Raw genomic sequence first — 18,853 nt, 5'->3', positions numbered from 1 at the left:
GTCAGGAACGGGACACCTGCAGTATGAAGGCACATGTTGCAGACGGGCACTCAGCCACAGAAACACACGGGTACATTCCACAAACGTGGGCACGGGGTTGTTTTTGTTTTATATGCTATCATTCATAACATGAAGCAAAGGAGCTTCTCAGTATATGTATGTGAAGTAAAATGCTACTGTCTCCTCAGCGGGGACACAGATATGAGAAGATTTGGAAGGTTGCAAAATTTTTGTAATGTGTTGTTATACTTTAAAATAAAGGAACAGAATCTCGCAAGTCTTATGGGATGTCAGTTTCCTATAGGCCCTCTATTCTGAATGTTTTGTGTATCACCCCAGACTATATCAAGCATGTGGGACATTTTGTTTGCTTGGGTAGAATGGTCCCTCTCCACTATAATGAATACTGGATTTGTCCTCTCTTGGGCAACAGAAAAAATTCTCTTCACATTCTGTGCCTTTCTGGAGAGGAAGGAAGAGGTTACTAACTCCTTCATTTCTAGTTCAAAGAAATCACTAGAACATAAAGGGTTATCATTAATCTTCTAGTCTAGAATGGCATTTTTGTCATTGAGAATGCCAAGTCCTTTATGACAAAGATGGACATTACAGATCTCCCTTCCTTCCTTCCTTCCTTCCTTCCTTCCTTCCTTCCTTCCTTCCTTCCTTCCTTTCCTTCCTTCCTTCCTTCCTTCCTTCCTTCCTTCCTTCTTTCTTTCTTTCTTTCTTTCTTTCTTTCTTTCTTTCTTTCTTTCTTTCTTTCTTTCTTTCTTTCTTTCTTATGTTTTGTTGTTATCTCTTAGAAGTCTTTTCTGATGAATCCAGATGGGAGGGGAAATAGGAAGAACTGTGATGATAGAGGGTGGGAAAACTGTGATCAGGATATATTGTATGCATAAAGAATCTATTTAAAATGTAAAAAATAATAATAAATAAGTTGTCTTTATCACAGTGTTTTGTCAGAGCAACAGAAAAATAGACATAATAGGTAAAAATTTCTTCACATGCTTCAGTGCCTAGAATTAGATGAGGAAACAGAGCCGCCTAATACTGTGGATCTCATGCCCCAAATACCATTTCCATTATGTTTACATTCCTTTGCACATATTAATAAAAGCAAGACAGTGTTAAAAACCCATGCATGAAACAGATTTCTTTGAATGCAAAATAGAAAGTTAAAGAAATATGATAGGAGCAACATCACTGTCAGAGCAGGAAACCCTGGACTCTGGTCAAACAATGGACAGGGATGGTAACACAGTTCAATAGGTAAAACTCTTGTTTCCATGTCTGTTGACCTGAGTTGGATCACCAGGACCCACAAAAAGGTAGAAAGGGAGAACCAACTCCACAGAATTGCCCTCTAGCTTCCACATTTTGCTTATAGTGAGCTCAGCTCCATGATAAAAATGAGTTCGTTCCCCATATGAGCACAAGTCTCTGTGAAGTTCACACATCTCACAGATTAAATACAGACCATTAAAAAGACATTTCAGGTTAGTATGTAGGCCCAGAAATATCAATGGAAAGAGACAGGAAGAAATTTCATGGTCTCAATGCAAGAAAGATGAGTCTATATATCTTATCACCCAATGTAACTGTGGGTGGTCAGTATTGTCATCTAGGTTTAGATGACCATCCCTTAGCTCCTAGGCACAGGTTGTTTGACCCACTGAGGATAGCATGGGCTAAGATCAGAGGGATCTATGACCCTCTATGTTAGCTGGATCTTAAGACCCTTAGCAACCAACTTGCTAAAATGGTTCATACTAATTCAAAATCTTTGTAACCTGATGTAGCAGTTTTACTCAGAAAAGTAGGCTCAACTCTCTTTCTAAGGGCAGGAGGGACATATTGAATAACACGGAGGAGTCTCTGAAGCATCCATGGGAGTTGGTTACCCCATGTCTGAGGGAATATGTTCCTTTCATTTGTTTTTTCTCTCTTTTTTTCCTTAGAGCTCTTTTTACCTAGTTTATTTCCCATCCCATCCTGCCTCAGAGCTCACCCTCTCCTACATAGGTTTCTTGCACTTCATGTTTTATGCCGAAGATCCAACCACTGAAGGAATGCGTTGTACTTCCCAAGTTCTCCTTCCCGTTGACTTTCACACAGAATTGCCAGGTTGCCTCCACACTTGCCTGGGTCCTTTCTTGTACTGCAACTTGTTTTCTAATTTAATGAAGGGGAAGTCAGGCCTGGACATTTTGTGTTCTTAGATGGTAAAAGACACATTAATTGGAACATAAAACATAGGAATTTTTTTTCCAATTTATTCATTTTTATACTGTGAAGTCAGTAGCATTAGTTCAGGAAGAAGTTTTCACGTGAGAAATAATATATAGGGTGGATGGTTTTTTACCAAAGGAATATTTTGAGATTTTGTGGTACCTGAGGATGAAACTCATTTTATGTACAGAAGCTATTTTAGGTATAGAAATAGCATGCATCTCGTAACTGTGAAAACACATAATTCTTTAATTCTCAGGAATAACCTGGAAGTCAAAGGCAAGATTATTTATCTGCAAAGAGCCTGATGAGAAAGTTGGCTTGCTGGGTGTAATTACATCTTCAGAGGCACTGATGGATTTCTGATGCTCCTTTGTAAAGTTGGATCTATGAGCTGAAGGAAAGATAGAGCAGATTATCCGGAAACACCTATCCCATGTCACTTCAACCTCAGAAACTTGTGTATAGTGATGGTCTTATGTTAATAGAATCACTAAGATGAGACTCCTATATAGCAGTGAGAGAGAATGAGTGTGTGTGTAAACACACACACACACACACACACACACACACACACACACACACACACACAAGATAGAGTCATACTTCTCTGGGTAAAAGATAAAAAACATGGACATTGTTAACTTATCTATTCATGAGAGAAAGGAAAGCCTTCAGGAAGTGATTTTGGAGAAGTCTGAAGAGGTAGGATGAAGATGAAGACATCTGCCATTTGCATGCCTTGCAACATGTTCTGTTTGTAATTCTCTCCAATGACATGGAGCTTTAACGCCACCTCTCACAGAGTACACTGAGCGTTATGATTCATCTTACATAAGAAGAAACAGGTTGCAGGGAGTGGGAAGAATTGTCCCATTATGCCAGTTGTCCGGACACAAAGCTGAGACCACATTCAAGACAATCTGAGTCCAAAGCCCTTACTGTTGTCACTCAGTATCCAGAAAGAGCTGCACTAAGCTCTACAGGCCCAGAGAAGACTAGAAATGACATCAGATTGCTCTGGTTCAGATGGAAGATTTGGGAAAGGAACTTAAGTTTCCATCGAGTTTAACTACCATCAATGTTTTCTTCCCAGTCTGAAGGAAACTGTGGGAACTCTAAGGCTTTATGTATGATATACTATAATGATTTTTTTCTCCTATTGGCTCACTCTTCATTTAAAATTTTTGGTCCAGTGCTTTTTCATTCTGAATATATTTCAACATTCCAGCTTGTGCTTTGTCCAACTGCCACAGAAGAGTATGTAGAGAGCTTAAATTTCCAATGTGCTAGAGAAAAGGTAAACACTAGTTTCTTTTGGTAAGGAAGATTTTGTTTAGCAAGTGTTGAACAGAAAAGCGATGGCCGGTTGCTCATTTGTCTACAGAATGAAATGAGTATAGTGTTTCATTATGTACCAACTTATTCTATGGGTAAAGGGATGCTTTCTGAATTGAACTCAAGTACACATAATATTAATTGTGACTCCATTCTGCAATAGACTTATGTTTTAGTACAGAATGCAGAAATGATCAGGTCATAGTTTCTGCTCTGTAGTCATTGCCTCCTGGCCAGCTGGAGAAAGTCAGTACTGTATAACATTCTGTATGATGAAAACCATTAAAAAATGTCATTTCCTGTGCTTTAGAGGTTACCAATAACCCTATATTAGCTAGTTGTTCAGAAATATGGTCTTTTTATATGTAGTTGTTTCTTACCTGCCTTGTATGGTTTTGTTTGGTGGCTATTGAGAAATGCTGCATGTGAGCTTAGATACTAGGTAAGGTTTTTCCTAATAACAGAAAACTCAAAACCATCAGTATTGCCAGTACTCATCTGATATTTGGAATGTGCTGAATATTAGAGCCAAGGATCAGTGCTCAGTGAGTGGCACTTGGTACTAAAGACATTTATTTAATCTTCAAGCAATATTGGATAGTAGAAATAGTTACTACTGCAACTTTGTATATAAAGAAACTGAGCCTCAGGAAGTCTATTAATGTACTTAAGGTCACACAAGGAGGCCATGTGTCTTTTTCTAAGGTTATTTTTAAGCTTCATTATAATTTGTCCAGGGATTGTTTCCTTAACTTCAAGGTGTAATCTCTCTGCTATCCACAAGATGATCCTTCAGTATTCAAGAAGGTACTGATGTACTTTGCAGCTTCTTAGCCAGTCCTCCACTTGTATGTGAGCTTTGGTCACTCTGCAGCTCAGGATTCCAAGATCATTCTTCTTTCCACAAAGACATGTCTTCTCCAGGCACATGGAAGTCTTACTCTCTTTGTAGATAGAGTGTTATTCATGGTATCACAAAGAGACACCATGCCAACTCCCAAGATTCATCTTTCTAGTATTTTCCTCTACAGATGTGACCACCTGCGCTTCTTCCCCAAATATCTTCTTCCTCTTACACTCAGAAACACAGCATGCTGACTAGAGCCATACCTTGAAACAACAGTTTATGTTACCTCTGGGTCCAAGACCAAAATGATAGTTTTGGTATTACCTGATTTATTTACCCTCTCTGAGGGAAGTGAAGTCCTTACTTCGTATCATTCTGTGCTGGAACTATTTAGAATTGAGTGATCAATTATAGCTATTTTATTAAAATACTTTTTTCTTTTTCTCAAATTGAATTTTTTTTCTTTCCTAGAATGTTTCTAAATGGCTTCTCCAAATTCTAGCAGTACCTCTATCTCACAAAGAGTTCTACCTACATTTGTTCTAGAACTATTTCTGTATCTAAGCTAAAGCATTAATCATTTGCTTCAGATTTCTTTAATGCTCCCCATCCCCAGCTCAGGATAGTTCTGAAAGGAAGAAAACAAGCTCACCATTTTTAGGTTAAATTGAGAGATTCAGCCTTTCCATATTTTTGTCTAATTTGACCTTTAAAACAACCCTTCAGAGTACCTGGAATTCACATAGCAAATGTGACTACTAATGTTCAAGAGGTAGAAGAATTTACTCCAAAGTGTAAAATTATTAAATATTAGATTCAGGACTACACTATGCACTCTAGAGAGTTTTCCAGTTTTTTGAGAGACTGGTATTAGGTAGATATAGGTAGACAAAATTCCATATTGTTTTACCTTTCCCTCTCCCAGTATTACCAAACTTGTATAATATGCTTTTACCTTTATAAAAATAAATATATCTGAGTATTTCCTCATGCTATGTATAACAGTTTAGAGTTATGATCTTGATTGCTGAACATGTATTCACACTTTTCTTTTTCATAATTTGAGGATTTCATACATGAGTACACTATGTTTCCACCTCTTTCACAAATACTCATCTCTCTCCAGCTCCTCTCATCTTCCTCCAAACTACCCCATCTAAAATTCATAAACTCTTTTTCGTGTGTGTGTGTGTGTGTGTGTGTGTGTGTGTGTGTGTGTGTGCGCGCGCGCAACCTCTTGAGTTCAGTTAGTGTTCCTTTTATTTGCATATGTTTAGGGTTGACCTTTTAGGGTTTGGTTTCATGCCTCAGAAAAATAAAATAACAAAAACCAAAATACTGGTCATTTCTCCCTCAGCAACCATAAATTACCTGTCAGCCTTCATCCATGTTTGTGTGTCAGTTGGTGTGGCCTTTTCAGGACTGTGTGGGTAACTATTATTTAGAGTTCATGGGGGCATCATCCTTATTACTCCCAAAAGAAATAATCATGCAGCAATAGTGTCAATACTTTGGCTCTTACAATCTTTCTGCCTCCTCTTCCATGATGCTTCCTGATCCTTATATGTAGGAGATATGTTATAGATATCACCTCTGGGTCTGAACATCCCCATAGTCACTTATATTTTGATTGATTGTGGGTCTCTCTAACAGTATGCTATAAAAAGAGACGTCATTGATGAGATATAAGAAATGAAGTTACTTTGGGTATAAAGAAGAGTATTTAGAAGGCAGTTGGGAGCTATATTATTTTAGCAATATGCCAATAATTGTTCCCCCTCTAGGGCCATGAACTCTCAAGCCACATGTTCTTATATGGTTATTTGTACAAAGCATGAATTCCCTCCAACTGAGCAGATTTAGGTCCAATCAGACAGCTGTTGCTTATCCCCAAGACAGGAAAGCCACTGTGGCACCACTGTATATATCTTGCTAGACCCACCACTGTGTGGTTCTCAGGCTCTACAACTGGTTATGGCTACTGATAACTTTCATCCTTTGTCACTTTACATACTACCTTCCAACATGATAGGTGTTAAGCCTAAGTGGGGGGGGGGGAGGAAGCTTCAGGATCAATACCAGCTTGATTTCTCCAGTTCCAGAATTCCATTGTGCATATGTACCACATTTTTAATATCCATTCATCAGTTGACTGGCATCTAGGCTGCTTTCATTCACTAACTACTGTGAATAGAGTGGCGATGAGCATGACTGAGCAAGTGTCTCTGTCAAAGAATATGGAGTCCTTTGGGTATATACCAAGAAATAGCATAGCTGGGTCATATGGTATATTCTTTTAGATTTTCTAGGACTCTCCACATTAATTCTTAGAGTGACTGCTCCAGTTTACAATCCTACCAACAGAGGAGAAAGTTTGTTGTCAGTTATGTTTTTAATCTTTGCCCTTCTGACTAGAATAAGATGAAATGTTAAAGTCAATTTCACTTTTCCTATGATCTCTGCTTCTACATTAATTAGCTCACTTATTTATATGTATTAGTTCATTTGAAAACATGTTTGTTGTAAATGAGAGTCTTGAGCTTGTGGTTAGGTGGTAAGGAATAATCTGTAATTCCTGTTTCCAAAGTGCTCAGAGTCCAGTTGGGGCACTCTTGCAAACACTGAAGAGTGAGGATGTTTTTAGGAGCGGCCACTGAGCACTCTGCATGTGTGGAAAAAGGATCCTTGATTTAATCTGGAAAGGGATCAGAGATAGTTCCTGGAAGAACACTCGAAGTCAGTCATCACTTGAAGAATAAGCAAGGGACGAGCAGATCAGAGTAAAAAAAAAAAAAAAAAAAGGATTAATGCTTAGAAATACTATCCAAAACCACTTGTAAACAGGAAAGAGAAGAGGAGATCCAAAACTCATGAGCATTTAAAGCTTCCCCAAGTGAGAAGGGCTGTAGAATGGTGTGGGGAGGGGCAGCACATCCAGGCATCCCAGAGAGGACAGGACACAGTAGTGGAAAGTTTGCACCTTAAACTAAAGACTGAGTTTTTTTTAGTATTTAAGGAAACAAAGGGCAAGGGTTGCACATGGAGGAAATGAAAACTTTATATCACTATATATTCACCCACAGCCCCATGGATGGATGGAGAAGAAAGAACCTGTCAAAAGGGAGGGAATAGTTACTATGGAATGCTCAGGCCAAAATGAAATATCTATGTCACATCCCTAATCCAAAGGTTCAGGGGCCATTGGATAGGAGGAGAAAACTATTATGCCATGCTCAGGCCAAAATGAAACATCTACGCTCCATCCTTATGCCAAAGTCTCAGGAACCATTGGGAAGGAGGGAAAAGTATAGAATACTCAGGCCAAAATGAAACACCTATGTTGCATCCCTTACCCAAAGATTCAGGGACCATTGGATAGGAGGAGGGAGAAAGAATCAGTGCCAGAGGAGGTGGAAGGCTGTGAGTAAACACTGTTTTCTGGGTACAGCAGAGGAGATGCCCATATAAACACAGAACGATTGTGATAGCAGGTGCACGCAAGACCTGTGCAAGTACATGCCAACAAAACCATAGTACGGAGAGTGGAGGCAAGCATGGGGTTCTACCCGTATCTAAAGAGCTGTTGGTGATTGAAAGCTACTGGGAGAGGGAGGGCCGATTTTATTTTTAAATTTAACTTCTTTATCAATTCTTTGGTAATTTCACATCATGTACCTCAATTCCTCTCACTTTCCAGTTCCCCCCTATCCTCCCCTCGCCCCTGCAGTGCCCCGCACAAAAGAAATAAATCAAAACAAAACTAAGCAGGCAAGCAAAAACAAGAACAAAACAAACCAAAAAAAATTAAATTAATAAATCCTCTTTGCTTCTCCTCATTCCCACCTCTCCAACACCTCTTCATTCAACCTGGTGGCATTGGGCGCTGCAGTGAGTCACATCGTATACCCTTTTGTCCACTCAGCTTTACTAGCAAATGAGTTTATCACAATGAGTCACTGATCTGGTTAAAGGCCTCTGGTTTCTGGTACACCATCATCACTGCATCCTCACGAGAACTCTTCTGGGATATCCCGTGGCCAAAGGAGTCATGGAGATCCTGAAGGTATTCTTCCACAGGACCAGTCCCTTCACGAGCTCCAGCAGGTCCTAGATGGGGTAGATGTTAGAGCTATGATCCTGGGTTGTAGCTGAGCTGGTCAGTCTGGGTCACTGGGGCCACTTGCCTCAGGAGAGGGGGCAGAGTCAGCTCCCCTACCCCCATGTTCTCAGGGGGTTCACCCTAGCCTCTGGTGGGGGGTGGAGCCATCTCCCCTGAGTGCAGGGTCCACTTCTCCTGTGAGGGACTGGGCCAACTCTCTTGCTGTAGTGTCTAGCAACAGGCAAGACCAGCTTTCCCTGGGCCAGCACAGGTCAGGACCTGCTTAGCATAGCCCTCTGATTTCATCTCTCATGGTTTCTATGGCCCTCTGAGGTCACAAAGGCCACAGACATCAATGCAGACCACAGGCCCAGACAACATCTGGACTCTGGTGGAAGTGCTGGCCACTCAGGTTGGGATGGTTCTGGCACCTGCATGGCCCCTAGATACCACCAACATTTTAGGTTATGGCTCCAAGCCTGGGCTTCTATGTGACCTTTGGTGGCAATATGGGACTCAGACTTCAGTAAAGACCCCAGCTGCAGTACGATCATGGGTCCTCAGCAGTAGCTGGGGCTGGAAGCCACCATTGCCCCAGATGGCTGTACAGGCCACTCAGATTGGCACAGGCCCCAGTGGCAGTGTGGCGCTAAGACACAAATATGGGTGCACATGTCAGGCATCTGCAGGACCTTAGATGGTAACAGGAGCCTTGGACATCAACACAGACCCTGTCTTCAGTAGGGCCACAGACCCAAGCAAGGCCCTCAGTTGCAGCTCTGGCCAGGATGTCACCATGGCATTGGATAGCAGCATAGGTCACTCAGATCTGCTAGGCCCTGGCTACATCATGGCCCCTAGACATTAATCTGGAATCAGGTGACTGACCTGACCCTGGATACCTTCATGGCCCTTGGTGGCAACAGGAGGCACATACAATAATCCAGACCTTGGATGCTATAGGACCATAGATGCAGACATGGCACTTGGCAACAGCCTGGGCCTGGGTGCCACCATGATCCCAGGTGGTAGCACATACCACCCAGATCTGTATGACCCCTTCTGCAACAGGGGCCCCTGACTCCAACAAGGCGACAGACTGCAGCCCAGATCCTGGGACTCCATATGGTCTCCAGTGGCAATCTGGGCCACAGACTTCAACACAGATCCCAGCTGCAGCTGGACCATGGACCCAGACATGGTCCCAGGGAAGGCAGCTCAACCTGGTCAACATCCTGGCTCCAGGTGGAAGCCCTAGCCATGCAGATCAAGATGGCTCTGGCAGCAACATGGCCCCTAGACACCAATAAGGCCACAAGTTGTGCTTTAGACCCCAGGTTCCATGTGGATTTTAGTGTCAACATAGGCCATGGACTTTCAACCCAGACTTTAGCTGAGGTAGGACCATGGACCCAGACAAGGTCTTAGGCAGCAGCCTGGGTCTGGTTGTTGTCATGGCCCCAGGAAGTAGTGAAGGCCACCCAGATTGGCATGGCCCTAGTGATAGAGTGGCCTCTGGACACCAACATGGCCCCATGTGGTGACCCAGACCACTGGAATCATCATGGCCCTCTATGACAAGAGCCAGGGACATCAACACAGACTCTGGCTGCAGTGGGACCATAGACCCAGACATGGCCCCCAGCTACAGCCCTGACCCGGACATTACCATGACCTTGGGTGGCAAACAGACCTTCCCCATCAGCCTCCTCCTCAGCACCTTTCACCTTGGCCCCAGGTGGCAAGCAGGTCTGCAACATCAGCCCACTCATCACTGTCTTTATTTACCCTTTCTACCTCTTTCCAATGCACATGAACCATTTTATTTCTCTTTCTCTCCCATTTCTCCACCACATATTTGTTCATCATAATGGGATCTACCTGTCAGGCCTGCAAAGTGCTGGGCAGGCCTATGAATGTCTTCCTACCAGCCATAGACTTGAGGACCCTATCTGGTTAGCCCCCACCTAAGCAGAACTGTATCAGCAGTAGTGAAGATTTCTTTTCATCAGTCAGAGCCTTGAGGACCCCAGTTTGCTCACTCCCCACCCCTCCACTAAGGGTGTAGCTCCAGTGGAAGGCCGCCTACCCTAGAGTATATGGCCAGTACAGTATATGGGTTTTAATTTTTCAATAAAAGTGAACACAAATTTGGCTTGGTAGGGATGGGGGTATATCTGGGAGGAGTTGGGATATGGAGGTGAATATGGTCAAACTACATTGCACAAAATTCTCAAAGAACTAAACAAAAATGAGAAGAAGTCAGACAACATTGAAAAAGTAAAATGTGGGAAATGCCTATTCTATTCAGAAACAAAGAAGTCATTAGGACTAAGAACGTAGATTTCAATGCAGTATGTTACCCCGGGACACCAAGAACACGGTGACATTGTTGGTACTTGATGGGTAACACTCTAATGCAAATAAAATCAAGGAAAGGAAGATGAAGATGTCACACCATGTCTTGAAGGATGGCAGGAAGATTTCAGAAAAAGGTGAAAATTAGACTAAGTTTTAAAGTAAGAATGAACGATTCAAAAGGGAGAGAGAAACTAACCAGCTCAGAGGATTGTGAGGAGAGTCAGAAAGGACAGAGACAGGGAAGGGTGTGAAGGCCTTCAGCAGAGTCAGCAAGGCTTAAAAAGAGAGGCAGTGGGAAGAAGGAGCCTCAGGCAGGTAAGTATCGAGAAGTCGAAAGCAGGCACAATTTGCATGAAGGTCTTCTTAGTTTGTGCTTCCTGCACTAACCCCTTTTTCTTTCTCAGCTTCTTTTTCATTCTACCTTGATGCAGAAAATCATGCATTATGGGAAGCTCTGGGGTGATCTCCAGCACTGCATATACTGGGCACTGGACATGGAGGTATGCATCTCAAATCCCAGACCTTGGTGGTGGAGGCAAGAAGATCAGAATTTCAAGGCTATCCACAGCTACAGAGGAAATTGGAGGCTAGACTAGCTTCTATGAGACTGACTATAAAATCTTAAACTAAATTAAAAACTAAAGAAAAAAAAGTCTAAAAGAAGAGAAAGCCACAATGTCCAGCTTTCAGTCACTATGATAGCTTGGGCTGGCACAAAACACGATGCAGATTATTCAACAAATGTGCAAGGTCAGAAAGTAACCTTCTGTCAACATGCATCCCTACTCAGGTCCCCAGCCCCCACAACATTAACAAGAAAATAAGAATGCCTGCCCAGCTGTCTTGCTGGCTGTCACTGGGTAAATTATCTTTTATTAAGGATCTGTAATTGTTCTCCACTGAGCTGTGACCTAAATTTAGTAGTTCTGAGGAGTGAGACCCAGCCAACAGGATTTCCCTGAGAACACGATGAAGTTCCTGTATCAATTCAATTCATTAGCTAGAAAAAGAACAAGCAGCTAATTCTTTTTTTCCCCCATTCTTCAGTGAGCCGTTTGTTTGTTTAGTTTGACCACAATTTTTTTTCTTGGATCCAGCCTGAGACTCTGTAAGGATAGCACTGCTCATTCAAACACTTCCTGCAGCATTAACTACCCAGGCAGAAACCAAATCACACTAAGTAGATCTGACTTTCTTGCTGTTAAGACCCTACGTTTACTTATTGGGGATCTTAAGCATAAGGCAGAAAGTATGCTCTCATGTGGTCGGGGTGACTTGGGTGAAGGGAAGAGGAATAAATTTAGCTTACATGAGTCAGTAAGGGAGGAGGAGAAAGGAGAGAAAAAGGAGGGAAATGCAACACTGGTTAAAAGCTATCATGAAAACACTTGAGTATGAAAGGTCATGAGAAGGAAGGCTTCCACTAGAGACATCACTTCCAAAAACTCTTTTCATTCTGGTAATACAACTGAAGACCAGAGACGAAATAAGAGTCACTTATTTGGAACACAGCTTCTAAAGACCTGTGCAGAATTTAGGACCACAACCCCAGTGGCCCTCACCTCACCACTAATTCTTAGCTATCACAGTCTAGACTGGTCATAGACAAGCAGCCTGTAGAGTTTCATGCATGGATACCCACACAGAAAAGAAAAGAATTGAAGAATTGAAGATACCAGAAAATGGAATGATCTCCCATGTTCATGGATAGGTAGGATTAACAGTAAAAATGACAATCTTACCAAAAGCAATAAACAGATTCACTGCAATCCCCATCAAAATCCCAACACAATTCTTCACAGACCTCAAAAGAACAACACTCAACTTCATATGGAAAAAAAAGGATACCTAAAACAATCCTGGTTAATAAAGCAACTTCTGGAGCCATCACCATACATGAACTCAAGCTCTAATATAGAGCTACAGTAATAAAAAAAACAGTGTGGTATTGGCATAAAAATAGACATGTGGACCACTGGAATCAAACTGAAGACCCTGACATTAATCCATACACCTATGAACACCTGATTTTTGACAAAGAAGCCAAAACTGTACAATGGAAAAAAGAAAGCATCTTCAACAAATGCTGCTGGCATAACTGAATGTAGATGTGAAGAAGTTGCAAACAGATCCATATCTACCACCATGCACAAAACTCAAGTCCATGTGGATCAAAGAGCTCAGCATAAATCTAACTACACTGAATCTGATAGAAGAGAAAGTAGTAAGTAGCCTTGAATGCATTGGAACAGGAGACCACTTCCTAAATATAACATCAGTAGCACAGACACTGAGAGCAACAATTAATAAATGGAACCTCCTGAAACTGAGAAACTTCTGTAAGGCAAAGGACATGGTAAATAAGACAAAAATGACAGCATATAGAATGGGAAAAGATCTTCACCAACTCCATATCTGACAGAGGGCTGATCTCTAGAATATATAAAGAACTCAAGAAACTAGACATCAAAGTACCACACAATCCAATTAAAACATGGGCTACAGAGCTAAACAGAGAATTCTCAACAGAAGAATCTCAAATGGTGGAAAGACATTTAATGAATTGCTTAATGTCCTTAGTCATCAGGGAAATGCAAATCAAAATGACTCTGAGATACCATCTTACACCTGTTAGAATGACTAAGATCAAAAGCACTAATAACAGCTTATGTTGGAGAGGATGTGGAGCAAGAGGAACACTCCTCAACTATTGATGGGAGTGCAAACTTGTACAGCCACTTTGGAAATCAGTATGGTGGTTTCTCAGAAAATTGGGAATAAGTCTTCCTCAAGACCCAGCTATACCACTCTTGGACATATACCCAAGGAATGCTCTCATACCACAAGGACACTGGCTCAACTATGTTCATAGCAGCATTACTCATAATAGCCAGAACCTAGAAACAACCCAGATGCCCTTCAACCAAGGAATGGATTAAGAAAATGTTGTAAATATACACAATGGAGTACTACTCAGCAGTAAAAAACAATGACATTGTGAAATTTGCAGGCAAGAGTGTTCAGTTTAAACAACATTCTTAATTTTTTTCCCTCAATGACCCTCGAAGACAACCAATTCCTGCCTACTTCTTCTGTCACCTTAGCTGAGACTTCCTGATGACCAATGTGTTACTGTACAGATACTTCATATATCTCTGTGTGGCTAGAGACAAAAGTCCCAACACACCCTTAGAAAGTTTAATATTGCTAGAAGTGTAGTATATAGAGTGCTTGTACAGCATAGACAAAGCCCTGGGTTCCATACCTAACACCACATGAAAAAAATGAGCATGCTGTTGTGCACCAACAGTCTTAGCACTTCAGAAGTAGAGACGGGAGGATCAGAAATGAAAGCCGTTCTCACCTACATGATGAATTTGAGGCTAGTCTGAAACACATGAGACTCCCCTTTAATTAAAAAAGAAAAGAAATCTAGTGTTTACTTAAGAGGTTAAGGCACCCATAACCTGAGAGTAACTTATAGTGACATTGTGGTATCTCTGATTTCTGAGTAGAGTTTCATAGTAACTTAGAGAAGTAGGCTGGGCAGGCAACTTCATCTCTACTGTATAAGTAAAGAAACTGTGGCTGTAAGCTAGAGTCAATGACAGAACTTACTATAAAGGCCAGAGTCTATGGCTCCTTGCCTAGTGTATTCCTGAGTCTACTGTAACGATGTTCATGTTTCCTTTTGAGATTCTGAGAGCCTTGTGTCAAATGATGCCTCAAGAGAGAACTTTGGCATCTGTAGCTGGAATGACTTAGAAACATCTGAATGTGTTGAAAGAAAAGCCTGTCCAAGGTGATGATTAAGAGTTTCATAGTAAGTTGGTAGTTACATGGCTGGGCAATAATAGACAAATTATTAATTAATTTTGATATGAGTTTCCAATTCAATAGAAAGCTAGAGTCCATAGAAGAGTATACAGACTACACTGTCTACCATCATTGGCAGCTTTCCCAAGCAGTTAGTAAAGCATTATAAGTAAAAGCAATTTTATGATATAAAGTGCTTCACAAACTCTATTCTCACTTGAATGTTGAGAGTTTATGGTGGCTTCTATGTCCAAAGTCACTAACCCCATATGGCTAACAGCAGTCACAGACAGGACAGCCAATCCTTTGACCCAACCCATATACAGAACAGCTGTAGTATATCCCTTTATTTGTGTGTGTTTATAAATGTATGGTGTGGTGATGGTGGACTATGTGTATTTGTGTGTGTGTGTGTGTGTGTGTGTGTGTGTGTGTGTGTGTGTGTGTATGTGTCCCTCTATGGGCATTCACAGAGACCAGAGAAGGACAGTAAATGTCCCCTTGTGGTATCATCCTCTGCCTTATCCCCTTGAGACATGTTTGTCATTGAATTTATAGGTGAAACACGTGTTTTTTTTTTTTTCAGCTAGAATGTTTGGCCATTGAGCCCTAATGATTCCTCTGTCTCCATGCCCTAAGCTAAGCTCTGGGGTTCCAGAAATCTGTGGCCATGCCTGGCTTGTATGTGGGTGCTAGCATCTGAACTCAGGTCTTCATGTTTGTGCTTTTACTCACTGAGCACCCTCCCTACAATACCTACTCTTGACAATATAGAACAGCTTCACTTTGGACTGAAACCTAGCTCTTCTAAGTCCAAAACAAGAGCCACAGATTCACAAACCTTTTTAGGTTCTATGTTGTCAAGTGGAGAAGTAAGTGAATTAGATGAGGATGAACACAAAAGCAATGGATGTAGTACTGGGGAGAGAAGAGAATATGGTGAGACCAAAAATCAACTGACAACTGCATGGTTTACTCATTAGAATACAAGAGCAACTCTCTTCATCCAACCCCTGCCTTGCAATATTAAATATAGAACTTTCCAAACCTCCTTAAGAATAATTGAAAATTGGATGTATTTTATGCAAATTGCTGCAGTTTTAAAACATTACTAATTAATTCAAAATTTCTTCTGTTTTCTTTGGATCCCGATTCTATCAGTCCTCCTGCTATGACCACAGTTCCATTCCTGCTTGTCCATTCAAACTGAGTTGTATTTATTTGCATGTACAAGTCCTGGGGGAAAGAGTGAATCAGCAGTGGAGTGAGTGAAGAGTACATGCCACAACCACATAGACCAAGTTCAGATTCTAGTTCAGTGACTGATTCAATAACCTTGAGCTACATGGTTGACTTCTTATACCTTAGCTGCCCTATCTTTCAAATGGGAGCTCTTTATGGGCTATGGATATAAAAATGAGTGGACATATGTAGATGCTCTTAACAGTAACAGTTCTGTAAGCACATGTGCTTACTAACATGCTTATCCCTTCACCCAGGTAGCAAGTCAGTTATATTGACTCTCCAACTAATGGTCATATTTATCCCAGTTGCCTCTGCTTGGAGTAGCCTGTGGTTATTCCATTCCTTCTGACCTTGGGAAAGACAAAGAAGCTGGAAACACATCTCCTGGGGCCAACAGTCTTAACCAGGAATGATCATCACTCAGCTTCCTCCAGACTGGAGCCAGCACCTCTATTCACAGATGTTCTGAAGAACTTCCTTCCTGGCTTGTGTCTCCTAAAAGGGGAAACTACCACAAGGTCTCCAAAAGGAAGGAAAGGGGACCTTTTTAATTAGCTTTCTCTTTTGAATGACGCCATCACAGGTCTGATTCATTTCCATGAATTGAAAAAAAAAAGAAGGAGGGTAGGTGGTAGACACTACACAAGAAATGAATGAGAATTGTCAGGAGAGAGAGCACAGGTTAGAGGAAGGCTAAAGTTGGAGAAAACAGGCAGTCAGTGCTGGATGTCCATTACAACTGTGTACCCATTGGAAGATAACATGAACATCTGAATTGAAATAAGAGGAGGCAAAGGGTTTGCTTCTAAGTTTGGCAGCTACAGATTAGCCAAAAGAAAGATGAAATGTACTTCTGATCTTCAGTTTTGAATGTCCTGAATGGTATTTCTGGACATTTTGATAAGTGGATCTCCTGTGTTTTTTCTTCGTTTGGTTGGAGTCATGTTATTTGCTTTAATTTGGGTTGATTTTTTTTTTTATAAAAGCCCTAAGTAGCCCAAGCTGGCTTCAAAATTGCTATGTAGTAGAGACGGCTTTGGACTTCTGATCTTTCTACCTCTTATATTAAGTATTTGGGAATTATGAGTATGTACAAGCATGTCCATTCAGATCTCAAACTTATTTCTGAGTCAAGTACTCTAAAGAAAGATGGTGTGTGTGTCTGGGGTAGAGACATGCATAAATTTTCATAGGAGCCAAGAGAGGATACTAGGTTCTCGCAGCTAGAGTCACAAATGATTATTAGCCATGGATGCTAAGAATGGGACTTGGGTCCTCTAGAAAAGTATCAAGCGTGATTAGCTGCTAAACCATCTCTCCAGCCTCATTTCCCTCAACTCTGGCATTTCTTAAAAGCTTCTGCCTTGCCGGGCAGTGGTGGCACACACCTTTAATCCCAGCACTCAGGTGGCAGAGGCAGGTGGATCTCTGTCAGTTCAAGGCCAGCCTGGGCTACCAAGTGAGCTCCAGGAAAGGTGCAAAGCTACACAGAGAAACCCTGTCTCAAAAAACAAAAACAAAAACAAAACAAAACAACAAAAAAAAAGCTTCTGCCTTTCTCTGTCCCATGCATCCTACAAAAGAATTACATGGTTGACAAGTAGTTTTGATGTATAGTCTCCAAATAACAATGTCTACTTCTTATCTACAATGTGTCACTTCTTAAACCCATCCTCACATCATGGCCAGGATGTTCTCCCACTGAAGTGTATTTCTTACACATATGTTTTATGTTTTGAGATGAGATCTCATAGATCTCAGACCTTGAATTTGCCCTATAGTATAGAAGGATGATGACCTTGAACTTATAATCCTCCTCTCTCTATCTTCAAATGCTAGGATTGCCAGCTTACACTACCCTGCCCAGTCTATGTTGATATTGATTGTTTTTCAGGATAGTTAACTCAAGTCTGGCATCAGGGAAACCAACTCACATGGGGACAGATGGCTTTCCTATGTACTGTTTGCTTTGTTGTCAGGTTAACTCTTGCTGTTTATATTTTTAATTCTAACACCTTCCTCCTGTCACTAGGTCAATAGGTGTCACTATTGAGCAATACAAATATGTCCCCATCACCCCATATTTTTGGTGCTGAAATCCTGGCTGGTTACAGGCACAACCACTAGTTAGTCTTGATGTCATCAAGTAAGTTAACTCTAATCACTATACTACTTGTCTGAAAGAGCTTCCAAGATTTCTCTCTCTCTCTCTCTCTCTCTCTCTCTCTCTCTCTCTCTCTCTCTTTCTCTCTCTCTCTCTCTCACACACACACACACCCCTTTCTTAAACGTTTAAATATGAGAAATAACCAGATTCCAGATGGTGTACAAAAAGGAAGTAAATAGGAGGAAGAAATGACCACCTTTTTCATTTTCAGGAAATGTCTGTCAAAGTTGCCAGAAGGCATTATTCAGAGAGAGGAAGCTCAATGCTAGAATGAGAAGATTGAGTTATGTGCCTAGACGCCTACCAACCAGCTGCTGCTATTAAGGTCGACCAAAGATAGAGATGTCACCATAAAATATTGGAACAAAAGTGGGGCGGGGGTACTGTAGACAATCAAAAAGACATGATTTCTTGCTTAGGCCATAGATATCTAAGAAATGAAGTGCCCAGTGATCAAGAAGAATGGAAAGGAATATACTCCCAGTAAACAGTTGGGGGTAAAACAACATAATTATACAATATAATTATATTATTTGTGTTTTTTTTATTTAGAAGCCAACACGGTCTGAGAGACCTGGAATTATATGGGATAGAATACAATGGATGGAATGTCATTAGACAGGATAGAATGGATGGGCTGGGATGGGTGGCTTAGGATGAATGGGATGGGATGCAATGGGATGAATGGGATGGGCTTGAGTGAATTAAGACATGGTGTGGAGTGTACTGTAGTGTTCAAACAGAGTGAATG

Source organism: Peromyscus maniculatus, chromosome 20 (genome assembly GCF_049852395.1).
Source record: "Peromyscus maniculatus bairdii isolate BWxNUB_F1_BW_parent chromosome 20, HU_Pman_BW_mat_3.1, whole genome shotgun sequence".
Classification (NCBI taxonomy): Eukaryota; Metazoa; Chordata; class Mammalia; order Rodentia; family Cricetidae; genus Peromyscus; species Peromyscus maniculatus.
The sequence above is the reverse complement of the archived record's forward strand: the minus strand, read 5'-3'. Positions refer to the sequence as shown.